Genomic DNA, 15563 nt, shown 5'->3' with positions numbered 1-15563 from the left:
TTTAATGAAGATCTTGAAGGAGGTGAGATCCTTAAAGGATCCACTTTAAAAGTGGATAAATCCCCAGGCCCAGATGAAATGTATCCCAGGCTGTTAAGCAAAGCAAAAGAGGAAATAGCAGAGGCCCTGACCATCATTTTCCAATCCTCTCTGGCTTCAGGTGCGGTGCTGGAGGACTGCTAATGTGGTACCCTTGTTTAAAAAGGGAGAAAAGGATAGACCGAGTAATTTACAGGCCAGTCAGCCTAACCTCTGTGGTGGGAAAATTATTGGAAAGAATTCTGAAGGACAGGATAAATCTTCATTTAGAAAGATATGGATTAATCAAGGATGGTCAGCATGGATTTGTTAAGGGAAGGTCGTGTCTGGAAAAACTTGATTGAAATTTTTGAGGGGGTAACAAGAAGGGTAGATGAGGGTAGTGTGTTCGATGTAGTGTATATGGACTTTAGCAAGGCTTTTGATAAGGTTCCACATGGCAGACTGGTCACGAAGTTAAAAGCCCATGGGATCCAGGGCAAAGTGTCAAGTTGGATTCAAAACTGGCTCGGAGGCAGGAAGCGGAGGGTAATGGTTGATGGGTGTTTTTGTGACTGGAAGGCTGTTTCCAGTGGGGTTATGCAGGTTTCAATACTAGGTCCCTTGCTTTTTGTGGTATATATCAATGATCTAGACTTGAATATAGGGGGTATGATTAAGAAGTTTGCAGATGATACTAAAATTGGCTGTGGTTGATACTGAAGAAGGAAGCTGTAGACTGCAGGAAGATATCCATAAATTGGTCAGGTGGGCAGAACAGTGGCAAATGGAATTCAATCCGGAGAAGTGTGAGGTAATGCATTTGGGGAGGGCTAACAAGGAAAGGAAATACACATAAAATGGTAGGACACTGAGTAGTGTAGGGGAACAAAGGGACCTTGGAGTGCATGTCCAAAGATCCCTGAATGTAGCAGGCCAAGTAGATAAGGTGGTTAAGAAGGCATACAGAATGCTTGCCTTTTATTAGCTGTGGCATAGAATACAAGAGCAGGGGGGTTATGCTTCAACTGTATAAAACACTAGTTGGGCCTCAGCTAGAGTACTGCGTGCAGTTCTGGTCACCACATTACAGGAAAGATGTGATTGCACTAGAGAGGGTACAGAGGAGATTTACAAGGATGTTGCTGGGAGTAGAGAATCTTTGCTATGAGGAAAGACTGGCTAGGCTGGGTTTGTTTTCCTTGGACAGAGGAGGCTGGGGGGGGGAGACCTTACTGAGGTGTATAAAATTATGAGGGGCATCGATAAAGTGGATAGAAAGGACCCATTTCCCTTAGCAAAGGGGTCAAAAACCAAGGGGCACAGATTTAAAGTAATTGGAAGATTTAGAGGGGATTTGAGGGGCAATTTCTTCACCCAGAGGGTTGTGGGGGTCTGGAACTCACTACCTGAAAGGGTGGTAGAGGCAGAAACCCTAACCACATTTAAAAATTACTTGGATGTGCACTTGGGATGCTGTAACCTGCAGGGCTACAGACCAAGAGCTGCGGTGTGGGATTAGGCTGGATAGCTCTTTGTTGGCCGGCACGGACACGATGGCCCAAAATGGCCGCTTTCCATGCTGTAGCTTTCTATGATTGAGAGAGAATTGATCGATTGTTTTCATATTCTTGAAATTGAGAATCTAATTTTGAGGTTACTTTCCCACCTTCTCCCACCACTCACCATTCTTCACAACTAAAACTTCTGATACCTGAAAACCTACTCAACGTGGCACACTTTCAAGGGTAGGCAGTAATATTCTGTGTGATTAGGTGACCAGCACTGTGCACAGTACATCGAACAACGTCTTAAGGCATTTCACAAGTGGAGGAACTGATGCTGAACCACTGAGGAAGAGATTAGATGGCTGGCCAAAAGATGGGTTTTGAGAAAATTCTTGAGGTGTAAAGGCATAAAAACTTAAGGGAGTTTGAGAAAGTGACCAAGACAATTGGAGGTGGTACCAGTCGTGGGGAGAAGGAGCGGGAATGCAAAGAAATCTGACTATCGATGGATGTGGAAGGCGATCAAAGACTGGAGGAAGTTGCAGTGATATGGTGGGATGATGGAGTGCAGGACTTGAAGATGAGGATTTTAAATTTTACTATTCCTTGGGACAGATGTAGTCAGTAAGGACTGGGGTGGGGGTGAGTGGAAGAGGGGATGGGCATGTAGCACCTCTTGTGGGACAGGAAATGGAAAACTGCATTTTGGACAAGTTGGCGTTATCAAGGATGGGAGAACATTGTGGAGAAATTAGGTTTTGAGGTGGTAGAGGGCATTGTTGTGAAGGTGGAAGCAAGTGTTCTTGGTGATTAAAGCTCAGTTCTGGGTTGAACAGTGGTTTTGCACGGTCTGGTTTAGATCGTACCTGACCAACACCTTGCACAGCAATTTTTCAACCCCTATGTGCTAATGCAACCTAACAGATTTTGTCCATTTTTTTCAAGCAGCTTTACCTACTGTTTCATAGATGTAACCACTATACACCATGCATCTCTCCCAATCAACATACTCTTCCACCTACATGTGTTTTGCTTCCTTGCCAATTATTTCACATTTGAATTGTATGAACATATGAAAAATGGAGGAAAAGACCAACTGATCCATCATGTCTGTTCAAATTAGACAATGTGCATGTAAACTGAACCATCAACCTCCCCAGCACCCCTGGGGAAAAATGAGGGGGAAATCTGTAAGCCAATTTAGGAAAAACTCAGGGAAAATTGACTCCCAAAAGCTCCATGAGATTGCAGTAACTGAAACCAATAATTGCAGCTATTCCCTGACTTGGCTTCCATAACTGGTGTCCTTTGGAACTCGTCTGTCAATCCTGCAATGAATCCATACTTGCTGCATGTTTTGGTAGTCTATTCCCAAGGTTGATGACTGAAAAGAAATACTACCTGGCATCTAACCGAACGGTGTTTCTGTATTTTATATTTGATGCCCCCTAGTTCTCCCATCCCTATCTAGTTCAAATAACCTATCCAACTAAACTGTATTTTCAACCCGTTGGTCCACTTACTTAAAACATCCCAATCCTTTTAAACCTGGTTGCAGTGTTTATTGTTTGCCATGTCTCCTATTTTAGTATTCTCTGCAAACATGGGAAATTTTGCTCGCAAGACTGCATTAAAAACAGCAACTGTTCCAATTGTTGAACTTTGTTTCTCTTCCGCTTTAACCTCTTTGCAGTTAGTCCCCATTTATTGCTACCGTTTTGTTTTCATTCCATTTTCTACTGGGTACTATACTTTGCTTTCTATTCCATGACTCCTTCACCATATATCACTATGAACACTGTCAAAAGCTTTCTGAAAATCTTAAGTATATTATTACATGCAATTTCTCTATCCACCATCTCAGTATTTTTTTGGGGGGGAGGGGAAACTATCAGTTTGTTAAACATGACACCATTTTCTAAATTAGTGTTGACTTTTTTAACAAGTTCTGAAGATTTAAAATAAAGCACAGGAAGAGGCCACCTAGTGCGTCAAGCTTGCCCCACCCAGCCATGGGGCAGCCTATTACCTATGTGTACCATCTGCACCCTTTTCCCCACCCCCATTAGTGGCACAGTAGCTTGGAAGAGACAACAAAAACTAAAGGGAAAAATGCTTGTCCAATTTCTTTGACCCCCAAAGGCTTTTCTAAATGTTCCAACTATGCAAGATTAGTACAGTAGCCTTCAGGTTATTGTACTGGACTGTCAACCCAGAGGTTGTGAGTTACAACCCTACCGTAAGTTGTGGAAATTAAATTCAATAAATCTTGGTAATTTGTGGGCTGGAATGAAAGTTGCCAGATTGTTGTAAAAGCCCAATGGGAAGGGAACCTGCTTTCCCCTACGTGCCCTGGTCTAGATTTAAAAAACAAAAAAATTGTTTATGGGATGTGGGCGTCGCTGGCAAAGCCAGCATTTATTGCCCATCCCTAATTACCCTTAAGGTGCCGGTGAGCCGCCACCTTGAACGGCTGCAGTCGTGGTGAAGGTACTACCACAGTGCTGTTAGGTTCCAGGATTTTGACCCAGTGACGATGAAGGGTCAGCGATATACTTCTAAGTCAGGATGATGTGTGACTTGGAGGGGGAGTTGGTGGTGTTCCCATGCGCCTGCTGCCCTTGTCCTTCTAGGTGGAAGAGGTTGTGGGGTTGGGAGGTGCTTTCGAAGAAGCTTTGGCGAGTTACTGCAGTGTTATCTTGCAGATGGTACACACTGCAACTACGATACGCCTGTGGTGGAGGGAGTGAATGTTTAAGGTGGTGGATGGGGTGCTAATCAAGCGGGCTGCTTTTGTCCTGGATGGTGTCGAGTTTCTTGTGTTGTTGGAGCTGCACTCATCCAGGGAAGTGGAGAGTATTTCATCACACTCCTTACTTGTGCCTTGTCGATGGTGGAAAGGCTTTGGGGAGTCGGAAGGTGAGACACTCGCCGCAGAATACCCAACCTCTGATGACCTCTTGTTGCCACAGTATTTATGTGGCTGGTCCAGTTAAGTTTCTGGTCAATGGCCCCCAGGATATTGATGGTGGGGGATTCGGCGATGGTAATACCATTGAATGTCAAGGGGAGGTGGTCATTGCCTGGCACTTCTGTGGCATAAATGTTACCTGCCACTTATCAGCCCAAGCCTGAATGTCGTCCAGGTCTTGTTGCATGCGGGCATAGGCTGCTTCATTATCTGAGGAGTTGTGAATGGTGCTGAACACTGTGCAGTCATCAGCGAACATCCCCATTTCTGACCTTATGTTGGAGGGAAGGTAATTGATGAAGCAGCTGAAGATGGGTGGGCCTAGGACACTGCCCTGAGGAACTCCTGCAGCGATGTCCTGGGGCTGTGATGATTGACCTTCAACCACCACAACCATCTTCTTTGTGCTAGGTATGACTCCAGCCAGCGGAGCGTTCCCCCCAATTCCCATTGACTTCAGTTTTACTAGGGCTCCTTGATGCCACACTCGGTCAAATGCTGCCTTGATGTCAAGGGCAGTCACTCTCACCTCACCTCTGGAATTCAGCTCCTTTGTCCATGTTTGGATCAAGGCTGTAATGAGTGTCGGGAGCCGAGCGTTTTTGGCGGAACCCAAACTGGGCCTCAGTGAGCAGGTTATTGGTAAATGCCACTTGATAGCAATGTCGATGACACCTTCCATCACTTTGCTGATGATTGAGAGTAGACTGATGGGGCGGTAATTGGCCGGATTGGATTTGTCCTGCTTTTTGTGGAGAGGACATACCTGGGCAGTTTTCCACATTGTCGGATAGATGCCAGTGTTGTAGCTGTACTGAAACAGTTTGGCTAGAGGCGCAGCTAGTTCTGGAGCACAAATCTTCAGCATGATAGCCGGGATGTTGTCAGGTCCCATAGCCTTTGCTGTATCCAGTGCGCTCAGCCGTTTCTTGATATCACGTGGAGTGAATCAAATTAGCTGAAGACTGGCTTCTGTGATGGTGGGGACCTCCGGAGGAGGCCGATATAGATCATCCACTTGGCACTTCTGGCTGAAGATGGCTGCAAATGCTTCTGCCTTGTCTTTTGCACTCACGTGCTGGGCTCCACCATTATTGAGGATGGGGATATTCATGGATCCTCCTCCTCCCATTGGTTGTTTAATAGTCCACCACCATTCACAACTGGATGTGGCAGGACTGCAGAGCTTTGATCTGATCTGTTGATTGTGGGATCACTTAGCCCTGTCTATATATAGCATGCTGCTTCCACTTTTTAGCATGCATGTAGTCCTGTGTTGCAGCTTCCCCAGGTTGGCACCTCATTTTTAGGTACGCCTGGTGCTGTTCCTGGCATGCTCTTCTGCACTCCTCATTGAACTAGGGTTAGTCCCCTGGCTTGATGGTAGTGGTAGAGTGAGGGATATGCCGGGCCATGAGGTTACAGATTGTGGTGGAATACAATTCTGGTGCTGCTGATGGCCCACAGCGCCTCATGGATGCCCAGTTTTGAGCTGCGAGATCTGTTCTGAATCTATCCCATTTAGCACGGTGTGGTGCCACACAACACGATGGAGGGTGTCTTCAGTGTGAAGATGGGACTTCGACTCCACAATGACTGTGCGGTGGTCACTGCTACCAATACTGTCATGGACAGATGCATCTGTGACAGGTAAATTCATGAGGACAAGGTCAAGTAGGTTTTTCCCTCGTGTTGGTTCTCTCACCACCTGTTGCAGGCCCAGGCTGGCAGTTATGTCCTTCAGGACTCGGCCGGCTCAGTCAGTAATGGTGCTACCGAGGCACTCTTGGTGATGGACATTGACGTCCCCCACCCAGAGTACATTCTGTGCCCTTGCTACTCAGTGTTTCTTCCAAGTGGTGTTCAACATAGAGGAGTACTGATTCATCAACTGAGGGAGGGCGATAGATGGTAATCAGCAGGACGTTTCATTGCTCATGCTTGACCTGAAGCCATGAGACTTCATGGGATCCGGAGTCAATGTTGAAGACTCCCAGGGCCACTCCTTCCTGACTGTATACCATATGTGACTTCAGTCCTACACTATATGGTTGATTCTTAATGCTCTGGATAACTAGGAATGGGTAGTAAATATTGTCTTACGAATGTCGCCCACATCCCAAGAACAAAATAATCGCATTCAAAACTTTCCACAATTTTAAAATTATTGGTCTATAGTTTCCAAGTACAGGAAACTCTCTGGTATCCGGCACCGACGAGACCAGGATGGTGCCGGTTGATTAAAAATTCCGGATGACGGAGAGGGTTATCTACCGAGGCTATTTTTAACAAACAAAGAGTCAGACTCCTGTTATTGAGGTGTTCGGACCTTCGACAGCGCCAAGAAGCCAAGTAGTGGCAGTTTGGAGAACTACCCCCACTGACTAACTCGGCCACCGCAGGAGACTCGGACTCAGCAACATTTCCGGTTATTGAGGTGTTTTCGGAGTATGAATGCTGGTGAATAGAGAATTACGGATATTTAGGTGCCATTTAAACGAGAGTTTCCTGTATTTCTTGACTCTTGCGTGCTAGCTACTTGCCAATCTTTAGAAATCTCTCAATTTTTTAAAGCTTAACTAGTAAGTGCCTGTCTCCTTTTAAGACTTGTGGGAACAGGTTTTCTGGACTGGGTATTTTGTGCATTTTAAAAGCATCTAGCCATTTTATAACCACTCCCATCATTATTTGCGTACTGTCAAGCTCCTCCCCACCACTCCTTTTGGACAATTCCCTTTTCCTATGTAAACAGTTGTGAAACAATAATTTCACACCCTTATTTCTTTGTCCCTGGACACAATGCACCCTTGTACTGGCTCATATGGGTGAGGAATTGTCTGGCTGCCACCTACTCAATTCAATGGCTACACTATTCAATAAAACCTCCCCAGCATTCCTGTTAGAAGTCATTCCATCCAACAAGGTTAAGTCATGTAGTCTACAACAGCAAATATCATTGTAAAACTGAAGAAGAATACAAGCTACTGGCTGGTCTCCTTGAGTTTCAATCAGCAGGTGGGAGCTGCAGTCAGAATAAAAGTGGTAATATGCTTTGATACTTTACTTCTCACTTGACTTCATAAGAATAAATGTCACAGCATGAATAGAAAGTTGGTTAACAGACAGGAAACAAAAGGTTAGGGTTTATGGAAGTAGCTTGGATTGGAGAAGAGTTGAAAGCAATGTAACCCATGGGGTCAGTGCTAGGCCCATAGATGTTTATATTATATATAATGACTTACACTTGGTAATATTCACCCCACATAAGTGCCAAACAATGACTATCTCAAACAAGAAAAGGCTCAACCAAATTAGTATAAAGTGTTACATTTTTGAGTTTTACACTCAATATTTTTCTTGGGTTGAGTGCCACAGCCTACTCCTGTAAATAAGCCCCCATGCCCTATGATCCAGAGTGTGCCTTTACCTGCCCAACATTTAGGTAAATGTAACAAGCTCAGGGGTCTGAGCAGCGAATCCTCTGTACTGAATGCTGGCTTTAATGGATATAATACATGCCCTTTTGTGATTTACTTGTCTTCAGATTGTAGAATAAATAGATATACCATTCAAAATCCTTTGAAGAGATATTGGTAGAGTGAGGGATAACAGTGGCAGACAATTATTTTTTTTTCAAATTTGAATGGTTTGTTGGCTTTTTCCTTTCTAAAAAATAGTTTTCATATAGCCGAATTATAGCATTAATAAAATCGAGTCATAAAACATTTGCATAACAGCCAATTAGGTGGTTTCGGAGGTTAAGCAGCAGCTGGCGTCACTGCGGTGCATCCGTAAAGCTGAGAGCTACGTGGATAGCATGTTTCAGGAGGTGGTCACCCCACAGCTAAGGAGTGTGCAGGCAGAGAGGGAATGGGTGACTGCCAGACAGAAGAGGAGGACCAGGCAGGTAGTGCAGGAGTCCCCAGAGTGCATCTCGCTCTCCAACCAGTATTCTGTCTGAATACTGGTGAGGGCGTTGGTTCCTCGGGAGTACAGCCCAAGACCGCAGCACTACGGGTGGCTCAGCTGTACAGGGGGGGAGGAAGAAGAGTGGGAGAGCAATAGTGGTAGGGGATTCGATAGTTAGGGGAGCATACAGGTGTTTCTGCAGCTGCAGACCTGACTCCAAGATGGTATGTTTCCTCCCTGGTACCAGGGTTAAGGATGTCACTAAGTGGCTGCAGCACATTCTGAGAGGGGAGGTTGAACATATTGGTACCAACGACACAGGTAGAAAGAGGGATGAGGTCCTGCAGGCAGATTTTAGGGAGCTAGGAAATAGATTAAAAAGCAGGACCTCAAAGGTACTCCCTGTGCCACGTGCGAGTGAGTATAGAAAGAGGAGGATAGAGCAGATGAATGCGTGGCTGGAGAGATGGTGCAGGAGGGCTTCAGATTCCTGGGGCATTGGGATCGGTTCTGGGGAAGGTGGGACCTATACAGGCCAGACGGGTTGCACCTAAACAGGGCCGGAACCAATATCCTCGCGGCGAGGTTTGCTAGTGCTGTTGGGGAGGGTTTAAACTAATTTGGCAGGGGGATGGGCACCAGGATGTAACATTAGAAAGGGGAAATAAAGTGCTCAAAGGATTGGGAGAGGCAGAAAGCACTGAAGTAAGAAATAGCAAGGTATTAGGTGGGGTCCAACTAAGAGAGAATACAGGATGAACTAAGATGGGTTTACAGTGTATGTATGTAATCGCACGAAGCGTAGTAAACAAGGTAAGTAAGCTGCAGGCACAAATAGCCACATGGCAATATGATGTTGTGGCAGTAACTGAGACCTGGCTCAAAAAAGGGCAGGATTGGGTATTAAATATTCCTGGTTATAAGGTGTTCAGTAAAGATAGGGAAGGAAAGATCAACCCTCTTTGTTACCTCATCAAAAAACAAGTTGGTTAAACATGATTTGCCATTAACAAATCCGTGCTGGCTTTCCTTAATTAATCCACACTTGTCCAAGTGACTGTTAATTTTGTCCCGAATTATCGTTTCTAAAAGCTTCCCCACTACCGAGGTTAAACTGACTGGCCTGTAGTTGCTGGGTTTATCTTTACACCCTTTTTTGAACAATGGTGTAACATTTGCAATTCTCCAGTTCTCTGGCACCACCTCCGTATCTAAGGAGGATTGGAATTTAATGGCCAGTACCTCCGCGATTTCCTCCCTTAATTCCCTCAGCATCCTAGGATGCATCCCATCCACTCCTGGTGACTTACCCACTTTAAGTACAGCCAGCCTTTCTAATATCTCTTTATCAATTTTTATGCTATCAAGTGTCTCCACTACCTCCTCCTTTACTATGTCTATGGCAGCATCCTCTTCCTTGGTGAAAACAGATGCAAAGTATCTCAGCCATACCCTCTGCCTCCATGCATAGGTCTCCTTTTTGGTCCCAAATCAGCCCCACCTCTCCTCTTACTACCCTTTTACTATTTATATACCTATAGAAGACTTTTAGATTACCTTTTATGTTGGCTGCCTTTCTATTCTCATACCCTCTCTTTGCCTCTCTTTTCTTTTTCATTTCTCCTCTGACCTTTCTATATATAGCCTGATTCTCAGATGTATTCTCGACCTGACATCTGTCATACGCACTCTTTTTCTGCTTCATCATATTGGCTATCTGTTTCGTCATCCAGGATCGATACAGGTTTAGCATAACTTCACTACTTTTCAATTCTATCCTTCTAGAAATAAACCCTAGTGCTCGGTTTGCTTTTTTCTGGCCTTTTTAACCTGTGTGGCTACTTTTGTGTATTTGTACTCCGAGATCCCTTTGCTCCTCAACTCCACCCAGACTCGCACCCTCCAAGTAATAAGTGACCTCCTTATTCTTCCTACCAAAATGTAATACCTCAAGTTTATCTGTGTTGAAATTCATTTTCCAATTATATGCCCATTCTGCAAGTTTATTATTGTCCTCCTGTAATTTGTTGTAGTCCTCCTCAGTATTGACGATCGTCCCCAATTTGGTGTCATCCTCAAATTAAGAAATTGTGCTTTTGATTCCAAAGTCTAAATTGTTAATATAAATTGTGAACAACAGTGATCCCAGCACTGATTCTTGTAGAACACCACTACCCACCTTCTGCCACTGAATAGCTACCCTTTACCCCTACTCTCTGCTTTCTGTCTTGAAGCCAGCCAGCTATCCATTCTGCTACTTGTCCCCTGACTCCGCATTCTCTGACCTTGTTCATTAGTCTATTATGTGGTACCTTATCGTGGGCCTTTTAAAAATCTACATAAATTACATCTACTGTATTACCCATGTCTACTCTCTCTGTTACCTCTTCAAAGAATTCAATGAGGTTAGTCAAGCAAGACTTTCCCTTTTGAAATCCATGCTGACTATTCATTATTATATTTTTGGTTTCTAGATATTCTTCTATTTTCTCCTTTAGTAGGGATTCCATTATTTTTCCTACCACCGATGTTAAGCTTACTGGTCTATAATTCCCTGGACATGTTCTATCTCCCTTCTTAAATATAGGTATTACGTTAGCAATCCGCCAGTCCTCTGGCACTACACCTTTTTCTAACAAATTATTAAACATGTGTAGTAATGCCTCTGCTATCTCTTCCCTAGATTCTTTTAAAATGCACGGAAGTAATCCATTCGGACCAGGGGTTTTATCCTCTTTTGAGTTTGATTAGAGTCATAACAGCACAGAAGGAGGCCATTTGGCCCATCGAGTATGCGCTGCAAGTTTATTTCCCTCAAGTGCCTATCCAGTCTCCCCTTGGAATCATTGAGTGTGTCCGCTTCCACCACTTCTGTCCGCAGCAAGTTCCAGGTCCTCACCACTCGCTGCGTAAAAAAGTTTTTCCTCATGTCCCCCCTGTATCTCTTGCCCAAAACCTTAAATCTGTGTCCCCTCGTCCTTGTACTATCAACTAGTGGGAACAGCCTTTCCCCGTCTAGCCTATCCAAACCCGTCATAATCTTGTACACCTCTATCAAATCACCCCTCAACCTCCTTTGCTCTAATGAAAACAAATCCAGCTTCTCCAACTTGTTTTTGTAGCTAAGATCCCCCATCCCCAGAACCATTCTGGTAAATCTCCTCTGCATCCTCTCAAGTGCCTTCACATCCTTCCTAAAGTGTGGTGACCAGAACTGGACGCAATACTCCAGTTGTGGTCTAACCAGCGCTTTATAAATGTTCAGCATAACTTCTCTACTTTTGTACTCAATTTATGAAGCCCAAGATCCCATATGCTTTGCTAACCACTCTCTCAATATGTCCCTCCACCTTCAGGGACCCATGCACATTAACTCCCAGGTCCCTCTGTCCCTGCACACTCTTTAAAACTGTGCCATTAAGTGTATATTGCCTCTCCCTGTTCCTTCTGCCAAAATGCATCACCTCACACTTCTCTGTATTAAATTCCATCTGCCACTTGTCTGCCCATTCTGCTAGCCTTTCTTTGTCCTGTTGCAGTCGATTGGTATCATCATCACTGTTTGCCACACCCCCAAGTTTGGTGTTATTGGAAAATTTAGAAATTCTACACTGTATTCCAATATCCAGGTTATTTATATATATCAAAAAAAGCAGTGGCCCCAGCACTGACCCTTGGGGAACACTGCTGTCTACCATGCTCCAGTCTGAAAAACAGCCATTTACCATAACTCGCTGTTTTCTGTCCTTAAGCCAATTCCTTATCCAAGCTGCCACTTACCCACCTATTCCATGAGCCTCAATTTTGTTAACCAGCCTTCTATGTGGTACTTTGTCAAATGCCTTCCTAAAATCCATGTAGACAATATCCATTACATTCCCTTCATCAATCCTCCGTTACTTCATCAAAAAATTCAATTGGATTAGTCAAACACGATCTGCCTTTTACAAATCCGTATTGGCACTCCTTAATTAGCTTAAACCTCTCCAAGTAGCCACCTCCTTAGTAAACACCGATACAAAGTACTCATTGAATATTCTAGCCTTGCCTTGCGCCTCTAAGCATATATCACCTTCTTTGTCCCTAATAGGCCCCGCCCCGCCTCTTACTACCCGCTTACTGTTTACATGCTGGTAGAAGATTTTTGGGTTCCCTTTTATGTTAACCGCCATTCTACTCTCATATTCTCTCTTTGCCAATCTTATTTTCATCTTCACTTCCCCTCTCAACTTATTGTATTTGGTCTGGTTCTCCCTTGAAGAATTCATACACCCTCTTATTTTGTTTCATCATCTTCTCTATCTCCCTCGTCATCCAAGGAGCCCTTGCTTTGGTTCCCTTCCCCTTCCCCTTCCCTCTTGTTGGAACATCTCCTCCTTAAAGATCACCCATTGTTCCGTTACAGTTTTTCCTGTCAGTCTTTGGTTCCATTTTACCCTGGCTAGATCCTTTTGCATCCCATTGGAGTTAGCCCTATTCCTCACCAACTCATTCCCCAGCACCAGATCCAGCAATGCCTCCTTCGTGTCAGGCCAAGAACATACTGGTCAAGGAAATTCTCCTGAACACATTTCAGAAATTCCTCCCCCTCCTTTCCGTTTACCCTAGCCTTATCCCAATCGATATTTGGGTAATTAAAGTCCTCCAATATCACAACTCTATAGCTCTTGCATATCTCTGCGATTTCCCTGCAGATTTGCTCCTCTACCTCCCTCTCACTATTTGGAGGCCTATAGAATAGCCCCAATAGCATGATCATACCCTTTTTGCTCCTCAACTCTAACCAAATGGATTCTGTCCTTGTCCCCTCAAGAACATCCTCCCTTTCCAACACTACAATGTCTTCCATAATCAGCAATGCCACCCCACCTCCCTTTTTTCCTTCCCTATCTTTTCTGAACACCTTCTACCCTTGAATATTAATTGCCAAGTCCTTACCGTTTTTAAGCCACGTTTCTGTTATTGCTACATCATATTGCCACACGGCTAATTGTGCTTGTAGCTCACCAACCTTATTCACCACACTTTGTGCATTTACGTACATGCATTCTAAACCCATTTTTCAATTTTTCGTAGTTTTTCTTAGTCTGCTCCTATCTAATATGCTACTACTTCCGCCACTAGTACTACTTTCTTCTCTAGTACTATCCAACACACGCACTCTTTTATGCACCTTATTCCTCTTTTCTACTCCTATATGCTGGAGCCCATCCCCTTGCCAAGCTAGTTTAAACCCTCTCCAACAGCACTAGCGAACCTCCCCGCGAGAATGTTGGTCCCAGCTCTGTTGAGGTGTAACCCGTCCGGCTTGTACAGGTCCCACCTTCCCCAGAAATGGTCCCAATGCGTCAGAAATTTAATATATCTCTTATTTTAAATGCAGTTATTTGATTACTAATCTCATCATCCAATGTCATGTCCACCTGTTCTCTCTCCCTGGTAAATACTGAAGCAAAGTAATTATTTAATATTTCTGCCATCTGTCTATCGTTGCCTGTGGTATTATCCTGTCCATCCCTTAATGGCCCTATTCCCATCCCAACCTTTTTTATTGATGTGCCTGTAAAATACTTTACTATTTTGTTTTATGTTCCTTGATACTTTAATTTCATAGTTCCTCTTTGCCTTCCTAATTGTTTTTTTGACTTCTCTCCTAATCTCTTCATATTCTCCCTTATCATGATCTCCCCTGCTGTCCATGTACTTAATGTATGCCTCTTTCCTTACCCTCAATTTTTCTCTTATGGCTTTATTCATCCATGGTGTCTCATTAGTGTTTAGTTTGTTCTTTTTTAGCGGAATATATTTTTCCTGGTCCCTGTCGAACACAGTTTTAAATGTTTCCCATTGCTGTTCTACATCATTGTTTGTCAATATTGTTGTCCATTTTATTTTCCCAAGTTCTATTCTCAGCTCCTCCAAATCAGCTTTTCTCCAATCTATTCCCCTGGTCTTCATCATACGTATGTCCTTCCTTCTCAATGATTATCGTAAAGCATACTATATCACGGTCACTATTGCCTAGAAGTTCCCCTACATTTACTTCTCTTATCTGCTCTGGTTCATTCCCTATTACTGGATCCAATAGCGAAGCCTCCCTTGTTGGGCTTTTTACATATTGGGTTAGAAAGGAGTCCTGTACACATTGTAGGAACTCAACTCCCCTGTCCCCTTTACCTACCTCTTCTGTTCAGTTACTATTGGGGTAGTTGAAATCCCCCATGATTATTATTCTATGATTTTTATTCATTTTCCTAATTTGTTTGCATATTTCTTTCTCCACCTCCCTTCCACTATTAGGTGGTCTGTGAACTACCCCTACTAGTGTGACTGATTTTTTATGATCTTTTATCTCTATCCACATGGATTCTATTTCTGTCTTGCAGATAGCTGCGTCACTTTTTTCTACTGCCATTATGTTATTCCTAATAAGTACAGCTACTCCACCTCCCGTTTTTCCCTCTCTATCTTTTCTAAGTACGTTACACCCTGCAATGTTTAATTCCTAGTCCTGATTTTTCTGTAGCCATGTCTCAGTAATCCCTACTACGTCTGGTTCCTCGCAACGCATGATTGCCTCCAGCTCCCCTGTTTTATTAGACACTGTGTGCATTGCTGTACAGACAGTTTAACTCATTTTTAACATCAGTTCCTCTCACTTTATTTTCAACCATCTTTTTACACTCCTGTTCTATAACTCTATTTATTCCCGGCCATCAATGTCCTCCCTTACTTTATTCTTTCCTATGTTCTCCTTTCCTGTTTTGTTTATATTTATTATGGTTTAATTTCTTGTAGATCCCTCCTCCAAAGGTTGACCAAACGTTTTTGAAAGAAGGTTTTAAACAAGTTGAATAGTTTTGTTACAAAATGCTACAGTTCAGAGGGACCTGGGGGTCCTTGTGCATGAAACACAAAATGTTAGCATGCGGGTACAGCAAGTAATCAAAAAGGCAAATGGAATGTCGACCTTTATTTCAAAGGGGTTGGAGTATAAAAGCAGGGAAGTCCTGCTACAACTGTACAGGGTATTGGTGAGACCACACCTTGAGTACTGCGTACAGTTTTGGTCTCCTTATTTAAGGAAGGATATACTTACATTGGAGGCAGTTCAGAGACGATTCACTAGGTTAATTCCAGAGATGAGGGGGTTGACT

Source organism: Somniosus microcephalus, chromosome 14, assembly GCF_052327205.1.
Source record: "Somniosus microcephalus isolate GS21.2 chromosome 14, FLI_Smic_1.0, whole genome shotgun sequence".
In the NCBI taxonomy this organism is placed as follows: Eukaryota; Metazoa; Chordata; class Chondrichthyes; order Squaliformes; family Somniosidae; genus Somniosus; species Somniosus microcephalus.
The sequence above is the reverse complement of the archived record's forward strand: the minus strand, read 5'-3'. Positions refer to the sequence as shown.